Raw genomic sequence first — 23460 nt, forward strand, 5'->3', positions numbered from 1 at the left:
TTGCAAAATCACATCACAAAACAGATGTCATTTACTAATATTGGAATCGATATGGACACCTTCAATTGTCTAGCAACAGGGTTTCTTATGCTATGTTTTGGGACCCAAAGTGGGCCTGAGTATGTGAGAGGTGGGCAGCGAGATATCAGTAAACATTTCGGGGAGTTTCTTAGCTCACAGAGTAAGTTTCAACTCAATCAAAATATAACCCTTTCAAAATGGCAACATAGTGCCGTGACCCGGATTCGAACCGGGGTTGCTGCGTCCACAACGCAGAGTACTAACCACTATACGATCACGGCAAGCTAACAGAGATGGCTTGTAGAGCCTACTCATGCTCTGACAGAGAGGTGTACAAGCTGGCTAAACTCTTTTCATTTAGCACTCGAAATGAATAAACTGAAGAACCAGTTGAACTTTAGACAGTTGGTACGTTGTAATTCATTCAAAAAGTTCTCTTTTTCCGTGATTTTGGAATATCTCAATTGCACCCTCCTCAAGTCTTCTTTCAACACTCCTAATTCTGTTAACCCATTGGTTGAGAAATGCAGAGTGCCCTCCACTCTGACCTTTTCCATCAATGTGTTCAATGACCTGCTTGAGAAGGCTCTGCTGAGATTCGAACTCATGATCTCCTGTTTACTAGACAGGCGCTTTAACCAACTAAACCACGGCGTCCATAGACATCGCATCTGATGCAGGTAAGGTCACCGCCACACGTATTTAAATCAAACCAGTCTCGTTCATTTAACCCATATCTCTGTCTTGCAAAATCACATCACAAAACAGATGTTATTAACTAATATTGGAATCGATATGGACACCTTCACCTTCAATTGTCTAGCAACAGGGTTTCTTATGCTATGTTTTGGGACGCAAAGTGGGCCTGAGTATGTGAGAGGTGGGCAGCGAGATATCAGTAAACATTTGTAGTCACGTACTATTTCTTCTTAATTTGGGTCATTCGAGGACAGTACATTTTTCATTTGGGTCTCGAGCTGAATAAACTCAAGATCCTCTGACATGGATTCTTAAATTATTTTTTGGGACCCAAAGTGGGCATTACCATGTGATAGGCGTGTCACGAGATATGAGTAAACATTCAGAATCATACACTATTTCTTCATCATTTTGGTCGTTTCGGGGAGTTTCTTAGCTCACAGAGTAAGTTTCAACTCAATCAAAACACAACCCTTTGGAAATGGCAATGAAGTGCCGTGACCCGGATTCGAACCGGGGTTGCTGCAGCCACAACGCAGAGTACTAACCACTATACGATCACGGCAAGCTAACAGGGATTGCTTGTAGAGCCTACTCATGCTCTAACAGAGAGGTGTACAAGCTGGCTAAACTGTTTTCATTTAGCGCTCGAAATGAATAAACTGAAGAACCAGTTGAACTTCAGACAGTTGGTACGTTGTAATTCATAAAAAAAGTTCTCTTTTTCCATGAATTTGGAATATCTCAATTGCACCCTCCTCAAGTCTTCTCTCAACACTCCTAATTCTGGTAACCCATTGGTTGAGAAATGCAGAGTGCATCTCCACTCTGACCTTTTCCATCAATGTGTTCAATGACCTGCTTGAAAAGGCTCTGCTGAGATTCAAACTCAGGATCTCCTGTTTACTAGACAGGCGCTTTAACCAACTAAGCCACAGCGCCCATAGACATCACATCTGATGCAGGTAAGGTCACCACCACACGTATTTAAATCAAACCAGTCTCGTTCATTTAACCCATATCTCTGTCTTGCAAAATCACATCACAAAACAGATGTCATTTACTAATATTGGAATCGATATGGACACCTTCAATTGTCTAGCAACAGGGTTTCTTATGCTATGTTTTGGGACCCAAAGTGGGCCTGAGTATGTGAGAAGTGGGCAGCGAGATATCAGTAAACATTTGTAGTCACATACTATTTCTTCTTAATTTGGGTCATTCGAGGACAGTACATTTTTCATTTGGGTCTCGAGCTGAATAAACTCAAGATCCTCTGACATGGATTCTTAAACTATGGTTTGGGACCCAAAGTGGGCCTTGACATGTGATAGGTGTGTCGCGAGATATGAGTAAACATTCAGAATCATACACTATTTCTTCATCATTTTGGTCGTTTCGGGGAGTTTCTTAGCTCACAGAGTAAGTTTCAACTCAATCAAAATACAACCCTTTCGAAATGGCAATGAAGTGCCGTGATCCGGATTCGAACCGGGGTTGCTGCGGCCACAACGCAGAGTACTAACCACTATACGATCACGGCAAGCTAACAGGGATTGCTTGTAGAGGCTACTCATGCTCTGACAGAGAGGTGTACAAGCTGGATAACTCTTTTCATTTAGCGCTCGAAATGAATAAACTGAAGTACCAGTTGAACTTCAGACAGTTGGTACGTTGTAATTCATTCAAAAAGGTCTCTTTTTCCGTGAATTTGGAATATCTCATCTGCACCCTCCTCAAGTCTTCTCTCAACACTCCTAATTCTGTTAACCCATTGGTTGAGAACTGCAGAGTGCCCTCCACTCTGACCTTTTCCATCAATGTGTTCAATGACCTGCTTGAAAAGGCTCTGCTGAGATTCGAACTCAGGATCTACTTTTTAATAGACAGGCGCTTTAACCAACTAAGCCACAGCGCCCATATACATCACATCTGATGCAGGTAAGGTCACCGCCACACGTATTTAAATCAAACCAGTCTCGTTCATTTAACCCATATCTCTGTCTTGCAAAATCACATCACAAAACAGATGGTATTTACTAATTTTGGAATCGATATGGACACCTTCAATTGTCTAGCAACAGGGTTTCTTATGCTATGTTTTGGGACCCAAAGTGGGCCTGAGTATGTGAGAGGTGGGCAGCGAGATATCAGTAAACATTTGTAGTCACATACTATTTCTTCTTAATTTGGGTCATTCGAGGACAGTACACTTTTCATTTGGGTCTCAAGCTGAATAAACTCAAGATCCTCTGACATGGATTCTTAAACTATGGTTTGGGACCCAAAGTGGGCATTGACATGTGATAGGTGTGTCGCGAGATATGAGTAAACATTCAGAATCATACACTATTTCTTCATCATTTTGGTCGTTTCGGGGAGTTTCTTAGCTCAAAGAGTAAGTTTCAACTCAATCAAAATTCAACACTTTCTAAATGGGAACAAAGTGCCCTGACCCAGATTCGAACCGGGGTTGCTTTGGCCACGACGCAGAGTACTAACCACTATACGATCACGGCAAGCTAACAGAGATTGCTTGTAGAGCCTACTCATGCTCTGACAGAGAGGTGTACAAGCTGGAAAACTCTTTTCATTTAGCGCTCGAAATGAATAAACTGAAGAACCAGTTGAACTTCAGACAGTTTGTACATTGTAATTCATTCAAAAAGGTCTCTTTTTCCGTGAATTTGGAATATCTCATCTGCACCCTCCTCAAGTCTTCTCTCAACACTCCTAATTCTGTTAACCCATTGGTTGAGAAATGCAGAGTGCCCTCTACTCTGACCTTTTCCATCAATGTGTTCAATAACCTGCTTGAAAAGGCTCTGCTGAGATTCAAACTCAGGATCTCCTGTTTACTAGACAGGCGCTTTAACCAACTAAGCCACAGCGCCCATAGACCGCACATCTGATGCAGGTAAGGTCACCGCCACACGTATTTAAATCAAACCAGTCTCGTTCATTTAACCCATATCTCTGTCTTGCAAAATCACATCACAAAACAGATGTCATTTACTAATATTGGAATCGATATGGACACCTTCAATTGTCTAGCAACAGGGTTTCTTATGCTATGTTTTGGGACCCAAAGTGGGCCTGAGTATGTGAGAGGTGGGCAGCGAGATATCAGTAAACATTTGTAATCACATACTATTTCTTCTTAATTTGGGTCATTCGAGGACAGTACATTTTTCATTTGGGTCTCGAGCTGAATAAACTCAAGATCCTCTGATATGGATTCTTAAACTATGGTTTGGGACCCAAAGTGGGCAATGACATGTGATAGGTGTGTCGCGAGATATGAGTAAACATTCGGAATCATACACTATTTCTTCATCATTTTGGTCGTTTCGGGGAGTTTCTTAGCTCACAGAGTAAGTTTCAACTCAATCAAAATATAACCCTGTCAAAATGGCAACAAAGTGCCGTGACCCAGATTCGAACCAGGGTTGCAGCGGCCACAACGCAGAGTACTAACCACTATACGATCACGGCAAGCTAACAGAGATTGCTTGTAGAGCCTACTCATGCTCTGACAGAGAGGTGTACAAGCTGGAAAACTCTTTTCATTCAGCGCTCGAAATGAATAAACTGAAGAACCAGTTGAACTTCAGACAGTTTGTACGTTGTAATTCATTCAAAAAGTTCTCTTTTTCCATGAATTTGGAATATCTCAATTGCACCCTCCTCAAGTCTTCTCTCAACATTCCTAATTCTGTTAACCCATTGGTTGAGAAATGCAGAGTGCCCTCCACTCTGACCTTTTCCATCAATGTGTTCAATGACCTGCTTGAAAAGGCTCTGCTGTGATTCGAACTCAGGATCTCCTGTTTACTACACAGGCGCTTTAACCAACTAAGCCACAGCGACCATAGACGTCACATCTGATGCAGGTAAGGTCACCGCCACACGTATTTAAATCAAACCAGTCTCGTTCATTTAACCCATATCTCTGTCTTGCAAAATCACATCACAAAACAGATGTCATTTACTAATATTGGAATCGATATGCACACCTTCAATTGTCTAGCAACAGGGTTTCTTATGCTATGTTTTGGGACCCAAAGTGGGCCTGAGTATGTGAGAGGTGGGCAGCGAGATATCAGTAAACATTTGTAGTCACATACTATTTCTTCTTAATTTGGGTCATTCGAGGACAGTACATTTATCATTTGGGTCTCGAGCTGAATAAACTCAAGATCCTCTGACATGGATTCTTAAACTATGGTTTGGGACCCAAAGTGGGCATTGACATGTGATAGGTGTGTCGCGAGATATGAGTAAACATTCAGAATCATACACTATTTCTTCATCATTTTGGTCGTTTCGGGGAGTTTCTTAGCTCACAGAGTAAGTTTCAACTCAATCAAAATATAACCCTTTCAAAATGGCAACAAAGTGCCGTGACCCGGATTCGAACCGGGGTTGCTGCGCCACAACGCAGAGTACTAACCACTATACGATCACGGCAAGCTAACAGAGAGTGCTTGTAGAGCCTACTCATGCTCTGACAGAGAGGTGTACAAGCTGGATAACTCTTTTCATTTAGCGCTCGAAATGAATAAACTGAAGTAACCAGTTGAACTTCAGACAGTTGGTACGTTGTAATTCATTCAAAAAGTTCTCTTTTTCCGTGAATTTGGAATATCTCAATTGCACCCTCCTCAAGTCTTCTCTCAACACTCCTAATTCTGTTAACCCATTGGTTGAGAAATGCAGAGTGCCCTCCACTCTGACCTTTTCCATCAATGTGTTCAATGACCTGCTTGAAAAGGCTCTGCTGAGATTCGAACTCAGGATCTCCTGTTTACTAGACAGGCGCTTTAACCAACTAAGCCACAGCGCCCATAGACATCACATCTGATGCAGGTAAGGTCACCGCCACACGTATTTAAATCAAACCAGTCTCGTTCATTTAACCCATATCTCTGTCTTGCAAAATCACATCACAAAACAGATGTCATTTACTAATATTGGAATCGATATGGACACCTTCAATTGTCTAGCAACAGGGTTTCTTATGCTATGTTTTGGGACCCAAAGTGGGCCTGAGTATGTGAGAGGTGGGCAGCGAGATATCAGTAAACATTTGTAGTCACGTACTATTTCTTCTTAATTTGGGTCATTCGAGGACAGTACATTTTTCATTTGGGTCTCGAGCTGAATAAACTCAAGATCCTCTGACATGGATTCTTAAACTATGGTTTGGGACCCAAAGTGGGCAATGACATGTGATAGGTGTGTCGCGAGATATGAGTAAACATTCAGAATCATACACTATTTCTTCATCATTTTGGTCGTTTCGGGGAGTTTCTTAGCTCACAGAGTAAGTTTCAACTCAATCAAAATACAACCCTTTCGAAATGGCAATGAAGTGCCGTGATCCGGATTCGAACCAGGGTTGCTGCGGCCACAACGCAGAGTACTAACCACTATACGATCACGGCAAGCTAACAGAGATTGCTTGTAGAGCCTACTCATGCTCTGACAGAGAGGTGTACAAGCTGGATAAACTCTTTTCATTTAGCGCTCGAAATGAATAAACTGAAGAACCAGTTGAACTTCAGACAGTTGGTACGTTGTAATTCATTCAAAAAGTTCTCTTTTTCCGTGAATTTGGAATATCTCAATTGCACCCTCCTCAAGTCTTCTCTCAACACTCCTAATTCTGTTAACCCATTGGTTGAGAAATGCAGAGTGCCCTCCACTCTGACCTTTTCCATCAATGTGTTCAATGACCTGCTTGAAAAGGCTCTGCTGAGATTCGAACTCAGGATCTCCTGTTTACTAGACAGGCGCTTTAACCAACTAAGCCACAGCGCCCATAGACATCACATCTGATGCAGGTAAGGTCACCGCCACACGTATTTAAATCAAACCAGTCTCGTTCATTTAACCCATATCTCTGTCTTGCAAAATCACATCACAAAACAGATGGTATTTACTAATTTTGGAATCGATATGGACACCTTCAATTGTCTAGCAACAGGGTTTCTTATGCTATGTTTTGGGACCCAAAGTGGGCCTGAGTATGTGAGAGGTGGGCAGCGAGATATCAGTAAACATTTGTAGTCACATACTATTTCTTCTTAATTTGGGTCATTCGAGGACAGTACATTTTTCATTTGGGTCTCGAGCTGAATAAACTCAAGATCCTCTGACATGGATTCTTAAACTATGGTTTGGGACCCAAAGTGGGCATTGACATGTGATAGGTGTGTCGCGAGATATGAGTAAACATTCAGAATCATACACTATTTCTTCATCATTTTGGTCGTTTCGGGGAGTTTCTTAGCTCACAGAGTAAGTTTCAACTCAATCAAAATACAACCCTTTCGAAATGGCAATGAAGTGCCGTGACCCGGATTCGAACCGGGGTTGCTGCGGCCACAACGCAGAGTACTAACCACTATACGATCACGGCAAGCTAACAGGGATTGCTTGTAGAGGCTACTCAGGCTCTGACAGAGAGGTGTACAAGCTGGATAACTCTTTTCATTTAGCGCTCGAAATGAATAAACTGAAGTACCAGTTGAACTTCAGACAGTTGGTACGTTGTAATTCATTCAAAAAGTTCTCTTTTTCCGTGAATTTGGAATATCTCATCTGCACCCTCCTCAAGTCTTCTCTCAACACTCCTAATTCTGTTAACCCATTGGTTGAGAAATGCAGAGTGCCCTCCACTCTGACCTTTTCCATCAATGTGTTCAATAACCTGCTTGAAAAGGCTCTGCTGAGATTCGAACTCAGGATCTCCTGTTTACTAGACAGGCGCTTTAACCAACTAAGCCACAGCGCCCATAGACCGCACATCTGATGCAGGTAAGGTCACCGCCACACGTATTTAAATCAAACCAGTCTCGTTCATTTAACCCATATCTCTGTCTTGCAAAATCACATCACAAAACAGATGTCATTTACTAATATTGGAATCGATATGGACACCTTCAATTGTCTAGCAACAGGGTTTCTTATGCTATGTTTTGGGACCCAAAGTGGGCCTGAGTATGTGAGAGGTGGGCAGCGAGATATCAGTAAACATTTGTAGTCACATACTATTTCTTCTTAATTTGGGTCATTCGAGGACAGTACATTTTTCATTTGGGTCTCGAGCTGAATAAACTCAAGATCCTCTGATATGGATTCTTAAACTATGGTTTGGGACCCAAAGTGGGCATTGACATGTGATAGGTGTGTCGCGAGATATGAGTAAACATTCAGAATCATACACTATTTCTTCATCATTTTGGTCGTTTCGGGGAGTTTCTTAGCTCACAGAGTAAGTTTCAACTCAATCAAAATATAACCCTTTCAAAATGGCAACAAAGTGCCGTGACCCAGATTCGAACCAGGGTTGCTGCAGCCACAACGCAGAGTACTAACCACTACACGATCACGGCAAGCTAACAGAGATTGCTTGTAGAGCCTACTCATGCTCTGACAGAGAGGTGTACAAGCTGGATAACTCTTTTCATTTAGCGCTCGAAATGAATAAACTGAAGAACCAGTTGAACTTCAGACAGTTGGTACGTTGTAATTCATTCAAAAAGTTCTCTTTTTCCGTGAATTTGGAATATCTCAATTGCACCCTCCTCAAGTCTTCTCTCAACACTCCTAATTCTGTTAACCCATTGGTTGAGAAATGCAGAGTGCCCTCCACTCTGACCTTTTCCATCAATGTGTTCAATGACCTGCTTGAAAAGGCTCTGCTGAGATTCGAACTCAGGATCTCCTGTTTACTAGACAGGCGCTTTAACCAACTAAGCCACAGCGCCCATAGACATCACATCTGATGCAGGTAAGGTCACCACCACACGTATTTAAATCAAACCAGTCTCGTTCATTTAACCCATATCTCTGTCTTGCAAAATCACATCACAAAACAGATGTCATTTACTAATATTGGAATCGATATGGACACCTTCAATTGTCTAGCAACAGGGTTTCTTATGCTATGTTTTGGGACCCAAAGTGGGCCTGAGTATGTGAGAGGTGGGCAGCGAGATATCAGTAAACATTTGTAGTCACGTGCTATTTCTTCTTAATTTGGGTCATTCGAGGACAGTACATTTTTCATTTGGGTCTCGAGCTGAATAAACTCAAGATCCTCTGACATGGATTCTTAAACTATGGTTTGGGACCCAAAGTGGGCCTTGACATGTGATAGGTGTGTCGCGAGATATGAGTAAACATTCAGAATCATACACTATTTCTTCATCATTTTGGTCGTTTCGGGGAGTTTCTTAGCTCACAGAGTAAGTTTCAACTCAATCAAAATACAACCCTTTCGAAATGGCAATGAAGTGCCGTGATCCGGATTCGAACCGGGGTTGCTGCGGCCACAACGCAGAGTACTAACCACTATACGATCACGGCAAGCTAACAGGGATTGCTTGTAGAGGCTACTCATGCTCTGACAGAGAGGTGTACAAGCTGGATAACTCTTTTCATTTAGCGCTCGAAATGAATAAACTGAAGTACCAGTTGAACTTCAGACAGTTGGTACGTTGTAATTCATTCAAAAAGTTCTCTTTTTCCGTGAATTTGGAATATCTCAATTGCACCCTCCTCAAGTCTTCTCTCAACACTCCTAATTCTGTTAACCCATTGGTTGAGAAATGCAGAGTGCCCTCCACTCTGACCTTTTCCATCAATGTGTTCAATGACCTGCTTGAAAAGGCTCTGCTGAGATTCGAACTCAGGATCTCCTGTTTACTAGACAGGCGCTTTAACCAACTAAGCCACAGCGCCCATAGACATCACATCTGATGCAGGTAAGGTCACCGCCACACGTATTTAAATCAAACCAGTCTCGTTCATTTAACCCATATCTCTGTCTTGCAAAATCACATCACAAAACAGATGTCATTTACTAATATTGGAATCGATATGGACACCTTCAATTGTCTAGCAACAGGGTTTCTTATGCTATGTTTTGGGACCCAAAGTGGGCCTGAGTATGTGAGAGGTGGGCAGCGAGATATCAGTAAACATTTGTAGTCACATACTATTTCTTCTTAATTTGGGTCATTCGAGGACAGTACATTTTTCATTTGGGTCTCGAGCTGAATAAACTCAAGATCCTCTGACATGGATTCTTAAACTATGGTTTGGGACCCAAAGTGGGCCTTGACATGTGATAGGTGTGTCGCGAGATATGAGTAAACATTCAGAATCATACACTATTTCTTCATCATTTTGGTCGTTTCGGGGAGTTTCTTAGCTCACAGAGTAAGTTTCAACTCAATCAAAATATAACCCTGTCAAAATGGCAACAAAGTGCCGTGACCCAGATTCGAACCAGGGTTGCTGCAGCCACAACGCAGAGTACTAACCACTATACGATCACGGCAAGCTAACAGAGATTGCTTGTAGAGCCTACTCATGCTCTGACAGAGAGGTGTACAAGCTGGATAACTCTTTTCATTTAGCGCTCGAAATGAATAAACTGAAGAACCAGTTGAACTTCAGACAGTTTGTACGTTGTAATTCATTCAAAAAGTTCTCTTTTTCCGTGAATTTGGAATATCTCAATTGCACCCTCCTCAAGTCTTCTCTCAACATTCCTAATTCTGTTAACCCATTGGTTGAGAAATGCAGAGTGCCCTCCACTCTGACCTTTTCCATCAATGTGTTCAATGACCTGCTTGAAAAGGCTCTGCTGAGATTCGAACTCAGGATCTCCTGTTTACTAGACAGGCGCTTTAACCAACTAAGCCACAGCGCCCATAGACATCACATCTGATGCAGGTAAGGTCACCGCCACACGTATTTAAATCAAACCAGTCTCGTTCATTTAACCCATATCTCTGTCTTGCAAAATCACATCACAAAACAGATGGTATTTACTAATATTGGAATCGATATGGACACCTTCAATTGTCTAGCAACAGGGTTTCTTATGCTATGTTTTGGGACCCAAAGTGGGCCTGAGTATGTGAGAGGTGGGCAGCGAGATATCAGTAAACATTTGTAGTCACATACTATTTCTTCTTAATTTGGGTCATTCGAGGACAGTACATTTTTCATTTGGGTCTCGAGCTGAATAAACTCAAGATCCTCTGACATGGATTCTTAAACTATGGTTTGGGACCCAAAGTGGGCATTGACATGTGATAGGTGTGTCGCGAGATATGAGTAAACATTCAGAATCATACACTATTTCTTCATCATTTTGGTCGTTTCGGGGAGTTTCTTAGCTCACAGAGTAAGTTTCAACTCAATCAAAATATAACCCTTTCAAAATGGCAACAAAGTGCCGTGACCCAGATTCGAACCAGGGTTGCTGCAGCCACAACGCAGAGTACTAACCACTACACGATCACGGCAAGCTAACAGAGATTGCTTGTAGAGCCTACTCATGCTCTGACAGAGAGGTGTACAAGCTGGATAACTCTTTTCATTTAGCGCTCGAAATGAATAAACTGAAGTACCAGTTGAACTTCAGACAGTTGGTACGTTGTAATTCATTCAAAAAGTTCTCTTTTTCCGTGAATTTGGAATATCTCAATTGCACCCTCCTCAAGTCTTCTCTCAACATTCCTAATTCTGTTAACCCATTGGTTGAGAAATGCAGAGTGCCCTCCACTCTGACCTTTTCCATCAATGAGTTCAATGATCTGCTTGAAAAGGCTCTGCTGAGATTCGAACTCAGGATCTCCTGTTTACTAGACAGGCGCTTTAACCAACTAAGCCACAGCGCCCATAGACATCACATCTGATGCAGGTAAGGTCACCGCCACACGTATTTAAATCAAACCAGTCTCGTTCATTTAACCCATATCTCTGTCTTGCAAAATCACATCACAAAACAGATGTTATTTACTAATATTGGAATCGATATGGACACCTTCAATTGTCTAGCAACAGGGTTTCTTATGCTATGTTTTGGGACCCAAAGTGGGCCTGAGTATGTGAGAGGTGGGCAGCGAGATATCAGTAAACATTTGTAGTCACATACTATTTCTTCTTAATTTGGGTCATTCGAGGACAGTACATTTTTCATTTGGGTCTCGAGCTGAATAAACTCAAGATCCTCTGACATGGATTCTTAAACTATGGTTTGGGACCCAAAGTGGGCATTGACATGTGATAGGTGTGTCGCGAGATATGAGTAAACATTCAGAATCATACACTATTTCTTCATCATTTTGGTCGTTTCGGGGAGTTTCTTAGCTCACAGAGTAAGTTTCAACTCAATCAAAATATAACCCTTTCAAAATGGCAACAAAGTGCCGTGACCCGGATTCGAACCGGGGTTGCTGCAGCCACAACGCAGAGTACTAACCACTATACGATCACGGCAAGCTAACAGAGATTGCTTGTAGAGCCTACTCATGCTCTGACAGAGAGGTGTACAAGCTGGATAACTCTTTTCATTTAGCGCTCGAAATGAATAAACTGAAGTACCAGTTGAACTTCAGACAGTTGGTACGTTGTAATTCATTCAAAAAGTTCTCTTTTTCCGTGAATTTGGAATATCTCAATTGCACCCTCCTCAAGTCTTCTCTCAACATTCCTAATTCTGTTAACCCATTGGTTGAGAAATGCAGAGTGCCCTCCACTCTGACCTTTTCCATCAATGTGTTCAATGACCTGCTTGAAATGGCTCTGCTGAGATTCAAACTCAGGATCTCCTGTTTACTAGACAGGCGCTTTAACCAACTAAGCCACAGCGCCCATAGACATCACATCTGATGCAGGTAAGGTCACCGCCACACGTATTTATATCAAACCAGTCTCATTCATTTAACCCATATCTCTGTCTTGCAAAATCACATCACAAAACAGATGGTATTTACTAATTTTGGAATCGATATGGACACCTTCAATTGTCTAGCAACAGGGTTTCTTATGCTATGTTTTGGGACCCAAAGTGGGCCTGAGTATGTGAGAGGTGGGCAGCGAGATATCAGTAAACATTTGTAGTCACATACTATTTCTTCTTAATTTGGGTCATTTGAGGACAGTACATTTTTCATTTGGGTCTCGAGCTGAATAAACTCAAGATCCTCTGACATGGATTCTTAAACTATGGTTTGGGACCCAAAGTGGGCATTGACATGTGATAGGTGTGTCGCGAGATATGAGTAAACATTCAGAATCATACACTATTTCTTCATCTTTTTGGTCGTTTCGGGGAGTTTCTTAGCTCACAGAGTAAGTTTCAGGTCAAACAAAATATAACCCTTTCAAAATGGCAACAAAGTGCCGTGACCCGGATTGCTGCAGCCACAACGCAGAGTACTAACCACTATACGATCACGGCAAGCTAACAGAGATTGCTTGTAGAGCCTACTCATGCTCTGACAGAGAGGTGTACAAGCTGGATAACTCTTTTCATTTAGCGCTCGAAATGAATAAACTGAAGTACCAGTTGAACTTCAGACAGTTGGTACGTTGTAATTCATTCAAAAAGTTCTCTTTTTCCGTGAATTTGGAATATCTCAATTGCACCCTCCTCAAGTCTTCTCTCAACACTCCTAATTCTGTTAACCCATTGGTTGAGAAATGCAGAGTGCCCTCCACTCTGACCTTTTCCATCAATGTGTTCAATGACCTGCTTGAAAAGGCTCTGCTGAGATTCGAACTCAGGATCTCCTGTTTACTACACAGGCGCTTTAACCAACTAAGCCACAGCGCCCATAGACATCACATCTGATGCAGGTAAGGTCACCGCCACACGTATTTAAATCAAACCAGTCTCGTTCATTTAACCCATATCTCTGTCTTGCAAAATCACATCACAAAACAGATGGTATTTACTAATTTTGGAATCGATATGGACACCTTCAATTGTCTAGCAACAGGGTTTCTTATGCTATGTTTTGGGACCCAAAGTGGGCCTGAGTATGTGAGAGGTGGGCAGCGAGATATCAGTAAACATTTGTAGTCACATACTATTTCTTCTTAATTTGGGTCATTCGAGGACAGTACATTTTTCATTTGGGTCTCGAGCTGAATAAACTCAAGATCCTCTGACATGGATTCTTAAACTATGGTTTGGGACCCAAAGTGGGCATTGACATGTGATAGGTGTGTCGCGAGATATGAGTAAACATTCAGAATCATACACTATTTCTTCATCATTTTGGTCGTTTCGGGGAGTTTCTTAGCTCACAGAGTAAGTTTCAACTCAATCAAAATATAACCCTTTCAAAATGGCAACAAAGTGCCGTGACCCGGATTCGAACCGGGGTTGCTGCGGCCACAACGCAGAGTACTAACCACTATACGATCACGGCAAGCTAACAGAGATTGCTTGTAGAGCCTACTCATGCTCTGACAGAGAGGTGTACAAGCTGGATAACTCTTTTCATTTAGCGCTCGAAATGAATAAACTGAAGAACCAGTTGAACTTCAGACAGTTGGTACGTTGTAATTCATTCAAAAAGTTCTCTTTTTCCGTGAATTTGGAATATCTCAATTGCACCCTCCTCAAGTCTTCTCTCAACACTCCTAATTCTGTTAACCCATTGGTTGAGAAATGCAGAGTGCCCTCCACTCTGACCTTTTCCATCAATGTGTTCAATGACCTGCTTGAAAAGGCTCTGCTGAGATTCGAACTCAGGATCTCCTGTTTACTAGACAGGCGCTTTAACCAACTAAGCCACAGCGCCCATAGACATCACATCTGATGCAGGTAAGGTCACCGCCACACGTATTTAAATAAAACCAGTCTCGTTCATTTAACCCATATCTCTGTCTTGCAAAATCACATCACAAAACAGATGGTATTTACTAATATTGGAATCGATATGGACACCTTCAATTGTCTAGCAACAGGGTTTCTTATGCTATGTTTTGGGACCCAAAGTGGGCCTGAGTATGTGAGAGGTGGGCAGCGAGATATCAGTAAACATTTGTAGTCACATACTATTTCTTCTTAATTTGGGTCATTCGAGGACAGTACATTTTTCATTTGGGTCTCGAGCTGAATAAACTCAAGATCCTCTGACATGGATTCTTAAACTATGGTTTGGGACCCAAAGTGGGCATTGACATGTGATAGGTGTGTCGCGAGATATGAGTAAACATTCAGAATCATACACTATTTCTTCATCATTTTGGTCGTTTCGGGGAGTTTCTTAGCTCACAGAGTAAGTTTCAACTCAATCAAAATATAACCCTTTCAAAATGGCAACAAAGTGCCGTGACCCGGATTCGAACCAGGGTTGCTGCAGCCACAACGCAGAGTACTAACCACTATACGATCACGGCAAGCTAACAGAGAGTGCTTGTGGAGCCTACTCATGCTCTGACAGAGAGGTGTACAAGCTGGATAACTCTTTTCATTTAGCGCTCGAAATGAATAAACTGAAGTACCAGTTGAACTTCAGACAGTTGGTACGTTGTAATTCATTCAAAAAGTTCTCTTTTTCCGTGAATTTGGAATATCTCAATTGCACCCTCCTCAAGTCTTCTCTCAACACTCCTAATTCTGTTAACCCATTGGTTGAGAAATGCAGAGTGCCCTCCACTCTGACCTTTTCCATCAATGTGTTCAATGACCTGCTTGAAAAGGCTCTGCTGAGATTCGAACTCAGGATCTCCTGTTTACTAGACAGGCGCTTTAACCAACTAAGCCACAGCGCCCATAGACATCACATCTGATGCAGGTAAGGTCACCGCCACACGTATTTAAATCAAACCAGTCTCGTTCATTTAACCCATATCTCTGTCTTGCAAAATCACATCACAAAACAGATGGTATTTACTAATTTTGGAATCGATATGGACACCTTCAATTGTCTAGCAACAGGGTTTCTTATGCTATGTTTTGGGACCCAAAGTGGGCCTGAGTATGTGAGAGGTGGGCAGCGAGATATCAGTAAACATTTGAAGTCACATACTATTTCTTCTTAATTTGGGTCATTCGAGGACAGTACATTTTTCATTTGGGTCTCGAGCTGAATAAACTCAAGATCCTCTGACATGGATTCTTAAACTATGGTTTGGGACCCAAAGTGGGCCTTGACATGTGATAGGTGTGTCGCGAGATATGAGTAAACATTCAGAATCATACACTATTTCTTCATCATTTTGGTCGTTTCGGGGAGTTTCTTAGCTCACAGAGTAAGTTTCAACTCAATCAAAATATAACCCTTTCAAAATGGCAACAAAGTGCCGTGACCCGGATTCGAACCGGGGTTGCTGCGGCCACAACGCAGAGTACTAACCACTATACGATCACGGCAAGCTAACAGAGAGTGCTTGTGGAGCCTACTCATGCTCTGACAGAGAGGTGTACAAGCTGGATAACTCTTTTCATTTAGCGCTCGAAATGAATAAACTGAAGTACCAGTTGAACTTCAGACAGTTGGTACGTTGTAATTCATTCAAAAAGTTCTTTTTTTCCGTGAATTTGGAATATCTCAATTGCACCCTCCTCAAGTCTTCTCTCAACACTCCTAATTCTGTTAACCCATTGGTTGAGAAATGCAGAGTGCCCTCCACTCTGACCTTTTCCATCAATGTGTTCAATGACCTGCTTGAAAATGGCTCTGCTGAGATTCGAACTCAGGATCTCCTGTTTACTAGACAGGCGCTTTAACCAACTAAGCCACAGCGCCCATAGACATCACATCTGATGCAGGTAAGGTCACCGCCACACGTATTTAAATCAAACCTGTCTCGTTCATTTAACCCATATCTCTGTCTTGCAAAATCACATCACAAAACAGATGTTATTTACTAATATTGGAATCGATATGGACACCTTCAATTGTCTAGCAACAGGGTTTCTTATGCTATGTTTTGGGACCCAAAGTGGGCCTGAGTATGTGAGAGGTGGGCAGCGAGATATCAGTAAACATTTGTAGTCACATACTATTTCTTCTTAATTTGGGTCATTCGAGGACAGTACATTTTTCATTTGGGTCTCGAGCTGAATAAACTCAAGATCCTCTGACATGGATTCTTAAACTATGGTTTGGGACCCAAAGTGGGCCTTGACATGTGATAGGTGTGTCGCGAGATATGAGTAAACATTCAGAATCATACACTATTTCTTCATCATTTTGGTCGTTTCGGGGAGTTTCTTAGCTCACAGAGTAAGTTTCAACTCAATCAAAATATAACCCTTTCAAAATGGCAACAAAGTGCCGTGACCCGGATTCGAACCGGGGTTGCTGCGGCCACAACGCAGAGTACTAACCACTATACGATCACAGCAAGCTAACAGAGATTGCTTGTAGAGGCTACTCATGCTCTGACAGAGAGGTGTACAAGCTGGATAACTCTTTTCATTTAGCGCTCGAAATGAATAAACTGAAGTACCAGTTGAACTTCAGACAGTTGGTACGTTGTAATTCATTCAAAAAGTTCTCTTTTTCCGTGAATTTGGAATATCTCAATTGCACCCTCCTCAAGTCTTCTCTCAACACTCCTAATTCTGTTAACCCATTGGTTGAGAAATGCAGAGTGCCCTCCACTCTGACCTTTTCCATCAATGTGTTCAATGACCTGCTTGAAAAGGCTCTGCTAAACTCAGGATCTCCTGTTTACTAGACAGGCGCTTTAACCAACTAAGCCACAGCGCCCATAGACATCACATCTGATGCAGGTAAGGTCACCGCCACACGTATTTAAATCAAACCAGTCTCAGTTCATTTAACCCATATCTCTGTCTTGCAAAATCACATCACAAAACAGATGGTATTTACTAATTTGGAATCGATATGGACACCTTCAATTGTCTAGCAACAGGGTTTCTTATGCTATGTTTTGGGACCCAAAGTGGGCCTGAGTATGTGAGAGGTGGGCAGCGAGATATCAGTAAACATTTGTAAGTCACATACTATTTCTTCTTAATTTGGGTCATTCGAGGACAGTACATTTTTCATTTGGGTCTTGAGCTGAATAAACTCAAGATCCTCTGACATGGATTCTTAAACTATGGTTTGGGACCCAAAGTGGGCATTGACATGTGATAGGTGTGTAGCGAGATATGAGTAAACATTCAGAATCATACACTATTTCTTCATCATTTTGGTCGTTTCGGGGAGTTTCTTAGCTCACAGAGTAAGTTTCAACTCAATCAAAATATAACCCTTTCAAAATGGCAACAAAGTGCCGTGACCCGGATTCGAACCGGGGTTGCTGCGGCCACAACGCAGAGTACTAACCACTATACGATCACGGCAAGCTAACAGAGATTGCTTGTAGAGCCTACTCATGCTCTGACAGAGAGGTGTACAAGCTGGATAACTCTTTTCATTTAGCGCTCAAAATGAATAAACTGAAGTAACCAGTTGAACTTCAGACAGTTGGTACGTTGTAATTCATTCAAAAAGTTCTCTTTTTCCGTGAATTTGGAATATCTCAATTGCACCCTCCTCAAGTCTTCTCTCAACACTCCTAATTCTGTTAACCCATTGGTTGAGAAATGCAGAGTGCCCTCCACTCTGACCTTTTCCATCAATGTGTTCAATGACCTGCTTGAAAAGGCTCTGCTGAGATTCGAACTCAGGATCTCCTGTTTACTAGACAGGCGCTTTAACCAACTAAGCCACAGCGCCCATAGACATCACATCTGATGCAGGTAAGGTCACCGCCACACGTATTTAAATCAAACCAGTCTCGTTCATTTAACCCATATCTCTGTCTTGCAAAATCACATCACAAAACAGATGGTATTTACTAATTTTGGAATCGATATGGACACCTTCAATTGTCTACCAACAGGGTTTCTTATGCTATGTTTTGGGACCCAAAGTGGGCCTGAGTATGTGAGAGGTGGGCAGCGAGATATCAGTAAACATTTGTAGTCACGTACTATTTCTTCTTAATTTGGGTCATTCGAGGACAGTACATTTTTCATTTGGGTCTCGAGCTGAATAAACTCAAGATCCTCTGACATGGATTCTTAAACTATGGTTTGGGACCCAAAGTGGGCATTGACATGTGATAGGTGTGTCGCGAGATATGAGTAAACATTCAGAATCATACACTATTTCTTCATCATTTTGGTCGTTTCGGGGAGTTTCTTAGCTCACAGAGTAAGTTTCAACTCAATCAAAATATAACCCTTTCAAAATGGCAACAAAGTGCCGTGACCCGGATTCGAACCGGGGTTGCTGCAGGCCACAACGCAGAGTACTAACCACTATACAATCACGGCAAGCTAACAGAGAGTGCTTGTGGAGCCTACTCATGCTCTGACAGAGAGGTGTACAAGCTGGATAACTCTTTTCATTTAGCGCTCGAAATGAATATACTGAAGAACCAGTTGAACTTCAGACAGTTGGTACGTTGTAATTCATTCAAAAAGTTCTCTTTTTCCGTGAATTTGGAATATCTCAATTGCACCCTCCTCAAGTCTTCTCTCAACACTCCTAATTCTGTTAACCCATTGGTTGAGAAATGCAGAGTGCCCTCCACTCTGACCTTTTCCATCAATGTGTTCAATGACCTGCTTGAAAAGGCTCTGCTGAGATTCGAACACAGGATCTCCTGTTTACTAGACAGGCGCTTTAACCAACTAAACCACAGCGTCCATAGACATCGCATCTGATGCAGGTAAGGTCACCGCCACACGTATTTAAATCAAACCAGTCTCGTTCATTTAACCCATATCTCTGTCTTGCAAAATCACATCACAAAACAGATGGTATTTACTAATATTGGAATCGATATGGACACCTTCAATTGTCTAGCAACAGGGTTTCTTATGCTATGTTTTGGGACCCAAAGTGGGCCTGAGTATGTGAGAGGTGGGCAGCGAGATATCAGTAAACATTTGAAGTCACATACTATTTCTTCTTAATTTGGGTCATTCGAGGACAGTACATTTTTCATTTGGGTCTCGAGCTGAATAAACTCAAGATCCTCTGACATGGATTCTTAAACTATGGTTTGGGACCCAAAGTGGGCATTGACATGTGATAGGTGTGTCGCGAGATATGAGTAAACATTCAGAATCATACACTATTTCTTCATCATTTTGGTCGTTTCGGGGAGTTTCTTAGCTCACAGAGTAAGTTTCAACTCAATCAAAATATAACCCTTTCAAAATGGCAACAAAGTGCCGTGACCCGGATTCGAACCTGGGTTGCTGCGGCCACAACGCAGAGTACTAACCACTATACGATCACGGCAAGCTAACAGAGATTGCTTGTAGAGCCTACTCATGCTCTGACAGAGAGGTGTACAAGCTGGATAACTCTTTTCATTTAGCGCTCGAAATGAATAAACTGAAGTAACCAGTTGAACTTCAGACAGTTGGTACGTTGTAATTCATTCAAAAAGTTCTCTTTTTCCATGAATTTGGAATATCTCAATTGCACCCTCCTCAAGTCTTCTCTCAACACTCCTAATTCTGTTAACCCATTGGTTGAGAAATGCAGAGTGCCCTCCACTCTGACCTTTTCCATCAATGTGTTCAATGACCTGCTTGAAAAGGCTCTGCTGAGATTCGAACTCAGGATCTCCTGTTTACTAGACAGGCGCTTTAACCAACTAAGCCACAGCGCCCATAGACATCACATCTGATGCAGGTAAGGTCACCGCCACACGTATTTAAATCAAACCAGTCTCAGTTCATTTAACCCATATCTCTGTCTTGCAAAATCACATCACAAAACAGATGGTATTTACTAATATTGGAATCGATATGGACACCTTCAATTGTCTAGCAACAGGGTTTCTTATGCTATGTTTTGGGACCCAAAGTGGGCCTGAGTATGTGAGAGGTGGGCAGCGAGATATCAGTAAACATTTGAAGTCACATACTATTTCTTCTTAATTTGGGTCATTCGAGGACAGTACATTTTTCATTTGGGTCTCGAGCTGAATAAACTCAAGATCCTCTGACATGGATTCTTAAACTATGGTTTGGGACCCAAAGTGGGCATTGACATGTGATAGGTGTGTCGCGAGATATGAGTAAACATTCAGAATCATACACTATTTCTTCATCATTTTGGTCGTTTCGGGGAGTTTCTTAGCTCACAGAGTAAGTTTCAACTCAATCAAAATATAACCCTTTCAAAATGGCAACAAAGTGCCGTGACCCGGATTCGAACCGGGGTTCCTGCGGCCACAACGCAGAGTACTAACCACTATACGATAACGGCAAGCTAACAGAGAGTGCTGGTAGAGCCTACTCATGCTCTGACAGAGAGGTGTACAAGCTGGATAACTCTTTTCATTTAGCGCTCGAAATGAATAAACTGAAGAACCAGTTGAACTTCAGACAGTTGGTACGTTGTAATTCATTCAAGAAGTTCTCTTTTTCCGTGAGTTTGGAATATCTCAATTGCACCCTCCTCAAGTCTTCTCTCAACACTCCTAATTCTGTTAACCCATTGGTTGAGAAATGCAGAGAGCCCTCCACTTTAACCTTTTCCATCAATGTCTTCAGTGACCTGCTTGAAAAGGCTCTGCTGAGATTCGAACTTAGGATCTCCTGTTTACTAGACAGGCGCTTTAAGCACCTAAGCCACAGCGCCCATAGACATCACATCTGATGCAGGTAAGGTCACCGCCACACGTATTTAAATCAAACCAGTCTCGTTCATTTAACCCATATCTCTGTCTTGCAAAATCACATCACAAAACAGATGGTATTTACTAATATTGGAATCGATATGGACACCTTCAATTGTCTAGCAACAGGGTTTCTTATGCTATGTTTTGGGACCCAAAGTGGGCCTGAGTATGTGAGAGGTGGGCAGCGAGATATCAGTAAACATTTGTAGTCACATACTATTTCTTCTTAATTTGGGTCATTCGAGGACAGTACATTTTTCATTTGGGTCTCGAGCTGAATAAACTCAAGATCCTCTGACATGGATTCTTAAACTATGGTTTGGGAACCAAAGTGGGCCTTGACATGTGATAGGTGTGTCGCGAGATATGAGTAAACATTCAGAATCATACACTATTTCTTCATCATTTTGGTCGTTTCGGGGAGTTTCTTAGCTCACAGAGTAAGTTTCAACTCAATCAAAATATAACCCTTTCAAAATGGCAACAAAGTGCCGTGACCCGGATTCGAACCGGGGTTGCTGCGGCCACAACGCAGAGTACTAACCACTATACGATCACGGCAAGCTAACAGAGAGTGCTTGTGGAGCCTACTCATGCTCTGACAGAGAGGTGTACAAGCTGGATAACTCTTTTCATTTAGCGCTCGAAATGAATAAACTGAAGTACCAGTTGAACTTCAGACAGTTGGTACGTTGTAATTCATTCAAAAAGTTCTCTTTTTCCGTGAATTTGGAATATCTCAATTGCACCCTCCTCAAGTCTTCTCTCAACACTCCTAATTCTGTTAACCCATTGGTTGAGAAATGCAGAGTGCCCTCCACTCTGACCTTTTCCATCAATGTGTTCAATGACCTGCTTGAAAAGGCTCTGCTGAGATTCGAACTCAGGATCTCCTGTTTACTAGACAGGCGCTTTAACCAACTAAGCCACAGCGCCCATAGACATCACATCTGATGCAGGTAAGGTCACCGCCACACGTATTTAAATCAAACCAGTCTCGTTCATTTAACCCATATCTCTGTCTTGCAAAATCACATCACAAAACAGATGGTATTTACTAATATTGGAATCGATATGGACACCTTCAATTGTCTAGCAACAGGGTTTCTTATGCTATGTTTTGGGACCCAAAGTGGGCCTGAGTATGTGAGAGGTGGGCAGCGAGATATCAGTAAACATTTGAAGTCACATACTATTTCTTCTTAATTTGGGTCATTCGAGGACAGTACATTTTTCATTTGGGTCTTGAGCTGAATAAACTCAAGATCCTCTGACATGGATTCTTAAACTATGGTTTGGGACCCAAAGTGGGCATTGACATGTGATAGGTGTGTCGCGAGATATGAGTAAACATTCAGAATCATACACTATTTCTTCATCATTTTGGTCGTTTCGGGGAGTTTCTTAGCTCACAGAGTAAGTTTCAACTCAATCAAAATATAACCCTTTCAAAATGGCAACAAAGTGCCGTGACCCGGATTCGAACCGGGGTTGCTGCGGCCACAACGCAGAGTACTAACCACTATACGATCACGGCAAGCTAACAGAGAGTGCTTGTGGAGCCTACTCATGCTCTGACAGAGAGGTGTACAAGCTGGATAACTCTTTTCATTTAGCGCTCGAAATGAATATACTGAAGAACCAGTTGAACTTCAGACAGTTGGTACGTTGTAATTCATTCAAAAAGTTCTCTTTTTCCGTGAATTTGGAATATCTCAATTGCACCCTCCTCAAGTCTTCTCTCAACACTCCTAATTCTGTTAACCCATTGGTTGAGAAATGCAGAGTGCCCTCCACTCTGACCTTTTCCATCAATGTGTTCAATGACCTGCTTGAAAAGGCTCTGCTGAGATTCGAACTCAGGATCTCCTGTTTACTAGACAGGCGCTTTAACCAACTAAGCCACAGCGCCCATAGACATCACATCTGATGCAGGTAAGGTCACCGCCACACGTATTTAAATCAAACCAGTCTCATTCATTTAACCCATATCTCTGTCTTGCAAAATCACATCACAAAACAGATGGTATTTACTAATATTGGAATCGATATGGACACCTTCAATTGTCTAGCAACAGGGTTTCTTATGCTATGTTTTGGGACCCAAAGTGGGCCTGAGTATGTGAGAGGTGGGCAGCGAGATATCAGTAAACATTTGAAGTCACATACTATTTCTTCTTAATTTGGGTCATTCGAGGACAGTACATTTTTCATTTGGGTCTTGAGCTGAATAAACTCAAGATCCTCTGA

General features: G+C 42.0%; 40 non-coding genes across 40 annotated transcripts; all 40 read right to left on the reverse strand.

Moving 5' to 3' along the window:
• Window positions 1-230: 230 nt before the first annotated feature.
• Window positions 231-302, reverse strand: trnah-gug (transfer RNA histidin (anticodon GUG)). The gene has a single exon. It is a non-coding gene; the product is annotated as a tRNA-His (tRNA).
• A 911-nt stretch (window positions 303-1213) lies between these two features.
• trnah-gug (transfer RNA histidin (anticodon GUG)) lies at window positions 1214-1285 on the reverse strand. The gene has a single exon. It is a non-coding gene; the product is annotated as a tRNA-His (tRNA).
• Window positions 1286-1588: 303 nt separating this feature from the next.
• Window positions 1589-1662, reverse strand: trnat-agu (transfer RNA threonine (anticodon AGU)). The gene has a single exon. It is a non-coding gene; the product is annotated as a tRNA-Thr (tRNA).
• Window positions 1663-2191: 529 nt separating this feature from the next.
• Window positions 2192-2263, reverse strand: trnah-gug (transfer RNA histidin (anticodon GUG)). Its single transcript has one exon. It is a non-coding gene; the product is annotated as a tRNA-His (tRNA).
• A 301-nt stretch (window positions 2264-2564) lies between these two features.
• trnan-auu (transfer RNA asparagine (anticodon AUU)) lies at window positions 2565-2638 on the reverse strand. Its single transcript has one exon. It is a non-coding gene; the product is annotated as a tRNA-Asn (tRNA).
• Window positions 2639-3540: 902 nt separating this feature from the next.
• On the reverse strand, window positions 3541-3614 carry trnat-agu (transfer RNA threonine (anticodon AGU)). Its single transcript has one exon. It is a non-coding gene; the product is annotated as a tRNA-Thr (tRNA).
• Window positions 3615-4516: 902 nt separating this feature from the next.
• On the reverse strand, window positions 4517-4590 carry trnat-agu (transfer RNA threonine (anticodon AGU)). Its single transcript has one exon. It is a non-coding gene; the product is annotated as a tRNA-Thr (tRNA).
• Window positions 4591-5492: 902 nt separating this feature from the next.
• trnat-agu (transfer RNA threonine (anticodon AGU)) lies at window positions 5493-5566 on the reverse strand. The gene has a single exon. It is a non-coding gene; the product is annotated as a tRNA-Thr (tRNA).
• A 529-nt stretch (window positions 5567-6095) lies between these two features.
• Window positions 6096-6167, reverse strand: trnah-gug (transfer RNA histidin (anticodon GUG)). The gene has a single exon. It is a non-coding gene; the product is annotated as a tRNA-His (tRNA).
• A 302-nt stretch (window positions 6168-6469) lies between these two features.
• On the reverse strand, window positions 6470-6543 carry trnat-agu (transfer RNA threonine (anticodon AGU)). Its single transcript has one exon. It is a non-coding gene; the product is annotated as a tRNA-Thr (tRNA).
• A 529-nt stretch (window positions 6544-7072) lies between these two features.
• Window positions 7073-7144, reverse strand: trnah-gug (transfer RNA histidin (anticodon GUG)). The gene has a single exon. It is a non-coding gene; the product is annotated as a tRNA-His (tRNA).
• Window positions 7145-7445: 301 nt separating this feature from the next.
• Window positions 7446-7519, reverse strand: trnat-agu (transfer RNA threonine (anticodon AGU)). The gene has a single exon. It is a non-coding gene; the product is annotated as a tRNA-Thr (tRNA).
• A 902-nt stretch (window positions 7520-8421) lies between these two features.
• Window positions 8422-8495, reverse strand: trnat-agu (transfer RNA threonine (anticodon AGU)). The gene has a single exon. It is a non-coding gene; the product is annotated as a tRNA-Thr (tRNA).
• Window positions 8496-9024: 529 nt separating this feature from the next.
• Window positions 9025-9096, reverse strand: trnah-gug (transfer RNA histidin (anticodon GUG)). The gene has a single exon. It is a non-coding gene; the product is annotated as a tRNA-His (tRNA).
• A 301-nt stretch (window positions 9097-9397) lies between these two features.
• trnat-agu (transfer RNA threonine (anticodon AGU)) lies at window positions 9398-9471 on the reverse strand. The gene has a single exon. It is a non-coding gene; the product is annotated as a tRNA-Thr (tRNA).
• Window positions 9472-10000: 529 nt separating this feature from the next.
• trnah-gug (transfer RNA histidin (anticodon GUG)) lies at window positions 10001-10072 on the reverse strand. Its single transcript has one exon. It is a non-coding gene; the product is annotated as a tRNA-His (tRNA).
• Window positions 10073-10373: 301 nt separating this feature from the next.
• trnat-agu (transfer RNA threonine (anticodon AGU)) lies at window positions 10374-10447 on the reverse strand. Its single transcript has one exon. It is a non-coding gene; the product is annotated as a tRNA-Thr (tRNA).
• Window positions 10448-11349: 902 nt separating this feature from the next.
• On the reverse strand, window positions 11350-11423 carry trnat-agu (transfer RNA threonine (anticodon AGU)). Its single transcript has one exon. It is a non-coding gene; the product is annotated as a tRNA-Thr (tRNA).
• Window positions 11424-11952: 529 nt separating this feature from the next.
• On the reverse strand, window positions 11953-12024 carry trnah-gug (transfer RNA histidin (anticodon GUG)). Its single transcript has one exon. It is a non-coding gene; the product is annotated as a tRNA-His (tRNA).
• Window positions 12025-12325: 301 nt separating this feature from the next.
• On the reverse strand, window positions 12326-12399 carry trnat-agu (transfer RNA threonine (anticodon AGU)). The gene has a single exon. It is a non-coding gene; the product is annotated as a tRNA-Thr (tRNA).
• An 890-nt stretch (window positions 12400-13289) lies between these two features.
• On the reverse strand, window positions 13290-13363 carry trnat-agu (transfer RNA threonine (anticodon AGU)). The gene has a single exon. It is a non-coding gene; the product is annotated as a tRNA-Thr (tRNA).
• A 529-nt stretch (window positions 13364-13892) lies between these two features.
• On the reverse strand, window positions 13893-13964 carry trnah-gug (transfer RNA histidin (anticodon GUG)). Its single transcript has one exon. It is a non-coding gene; the product is annotated as a tRNA-His (tRNA).
• Window positions 13965-14265: 301 nt separating this feature from the next.
• On the reverse strand, window positions 14266-14339 carry trnat-agu (transfer RNA threonine (anticodon AGU)). The gene has a single exon. It is a non-coding gene; the product is annotated as a tRNA-Thr (tRNA).
• A 529-nt stretch (window positions 14340-14868) lies between these two features.
• trnah-gug (transfer RNA histidin (anticodon GUG)) lies at window positions 14869-14940 on the reverse strand. Its single transcript has one exon. It is a non-coding gene; the product is annotated as a tRNA-His (tRNA).
• A 301-nt stretch (window positions 14941-15241) lies between these two features.
• trnat-agu (transfer RNA threonine (anticodon AGU)) lies at window positions 15242-15315 on the reverse strand. The gene has a single exon. It is a non-coding gene; the product is annotated as a tRNA-Thr (tRNA).
• A 529-nt stretch (window positions 15316-15844) lies between these two features.
• Window positions 15845-15916, reverse strand: trnah-gug (transfer RNA histidin (anticodon GUG)). The gene has a single exon. It is a non-coding gene; the product is annotated as a tRNA-His (tRNA).
• A 302-nt stretch (window positions 15917-16218) lies between these two features.
• Window positions 16219-16292, reverse strand: trnat-agu (transfer RNA threonine (anticodon AGU)). The gene has a single exon. It is a non-coding gene; the product is annotated as a tRNA-Thr (tRNA).
• A 529-nt stretch (window positions 16293-16821) lies between these two features.
• On the reverse strand, window positions 16822-16893 carry trnah-gug (transfer RNA histidin (anticodon GUG)). The gene has a single exon. It is a non-coding gene; the product is annotated as a tRNA-His (tRNA).
• An 898-nt stretch (window positions 16894-17791) lies between these two features.
• On the reverse strand, window positions 17792-17863 carry trnah-gug (transfer RNA histidin (anticodon GUG)). Its single transcript has one exon. It is a non-coding gene; the product is annotated as a tRNA-His (tRNA).
• Window positions 17864-18165: 302 nt separating this feature from the next.
• Window positions 18166-18239, reverse strand: trnat-agu (transfer RNA threonine (anticodon AGU)). The gene has a single exon. It is a non-coding gene; the product is annotated as a tRNA-Thr (tRNA).
• Window positions 18240-18768: 529 nt separating this feature from the next.
• trnah-gug (transfer RNA histidin (anticodon GUG)) lies at window positions 18769-18841 on the reverse strand. The gene has a single exon. It is a non-coding gene; the product is annotated as a tRNA-His (tRNA).
• Window positions 18842-19142: 301 nt separating this feature from the next.
• Window positions 19143-19216, reverse strand: trnat-agu (transfer RNA threonine (anticodon AGU)). Its single transcript has one exon. It is a non-coding gene; the product is annotated as a tRNA-Thr (tRNA).
• A 529-nt stretch (window positions 19217-19745) lies between these two features.
• trnah-gug (transfer RNA histidin (anticodon GUG)) lies at window positions 19746-19817 on the reverse strand. The gene has a single exon. It is a non-coding gene; the product is annotated as a tRNA-His (tRNA).
• Window positions 19818-20119: 302 nt separating this feature from the next.
• On the reverse strand, window positions 20120-20193 carry trnat-agu (transfer RNA threonine (anticodon AGU)). The gene has a single exon. It is a non-coding gene; the product is annotated as a tRNA-Thr (tRNA).
• A 530-nt stretch (window positions 20194-20723) lies between these two features.
• On the reverse strand, window positions 20724-20795 carry trnah-gug (transfer RNA histidin (anticodon GUG)). Its single transcript has one exon. It is a non-coding gene; the product is annotated as a tRNA-His (tRNA).
• Window positions 20796-21096: 301 nt separating this feature from the next.
• Window positions 21097-21170, reverse strand: trnat-agu (transfer RNA threonine (anticodon AGU)). Its single transcript has one exon. It is a non-coding gene; the product is annotated as a tRNA-Thr (tRNA).
• A 529-nt stretch (window positions 21171-21699) lies between these two features.
• trnah-gug (transfer RNA histidin (anticodon GUG)) lies at window positions 21700-21771 on the reverse strand. Its single transcript has one exon. It is a non-coding gene; the product is annotated as a tRNA-His (tRNA).
• Window positions 21772-22072: 301 nt separating this feature from the next.
• Window positions 22073-22146, reverse strand: trnat-agu (transfer RNA threonine (anticodon AGU)). Its single transcript has one exon. It is a non-coding gene; the product is annotated as a tRNA-Thr (tRNA).
• Window positions 22147-22675: 529 nt separating this feature from the next.
• On the reverse strand, window positions 22676-22747 carry trnah-gug (transfer RNA histidin (anticodon GUG)). Its single transcript has one exon. It is a non-coding gene; the product is annotated as a tRNA-His (tRNA).
• A 301-nt stretch (window positions 22748-23048) lies between these two features.
• On the reverse strand, window positions 23049-23122 carry trnat-agu (transfer RNA threonine (anticodon AGU)). Its single transcript has one exon. It is a non-coding gene; the product is annotated as a tRNA-Thr (tRNA).
• Window positions 23123-23460: the final 338 nt, after the last annotated feature.

Source organism: Salmo trutta, chromosome 30 (assembly GCF_901001165.1).
Source record: "Salmo trutta chromosome 30, fSalTru1.1, whole genome shotgun sequence".
NCBI lineage: Eukaryota > Metazoa > Chordata > Actinopteri > Salmoniformes > Salmonidae > Salmo > Salmo trutta.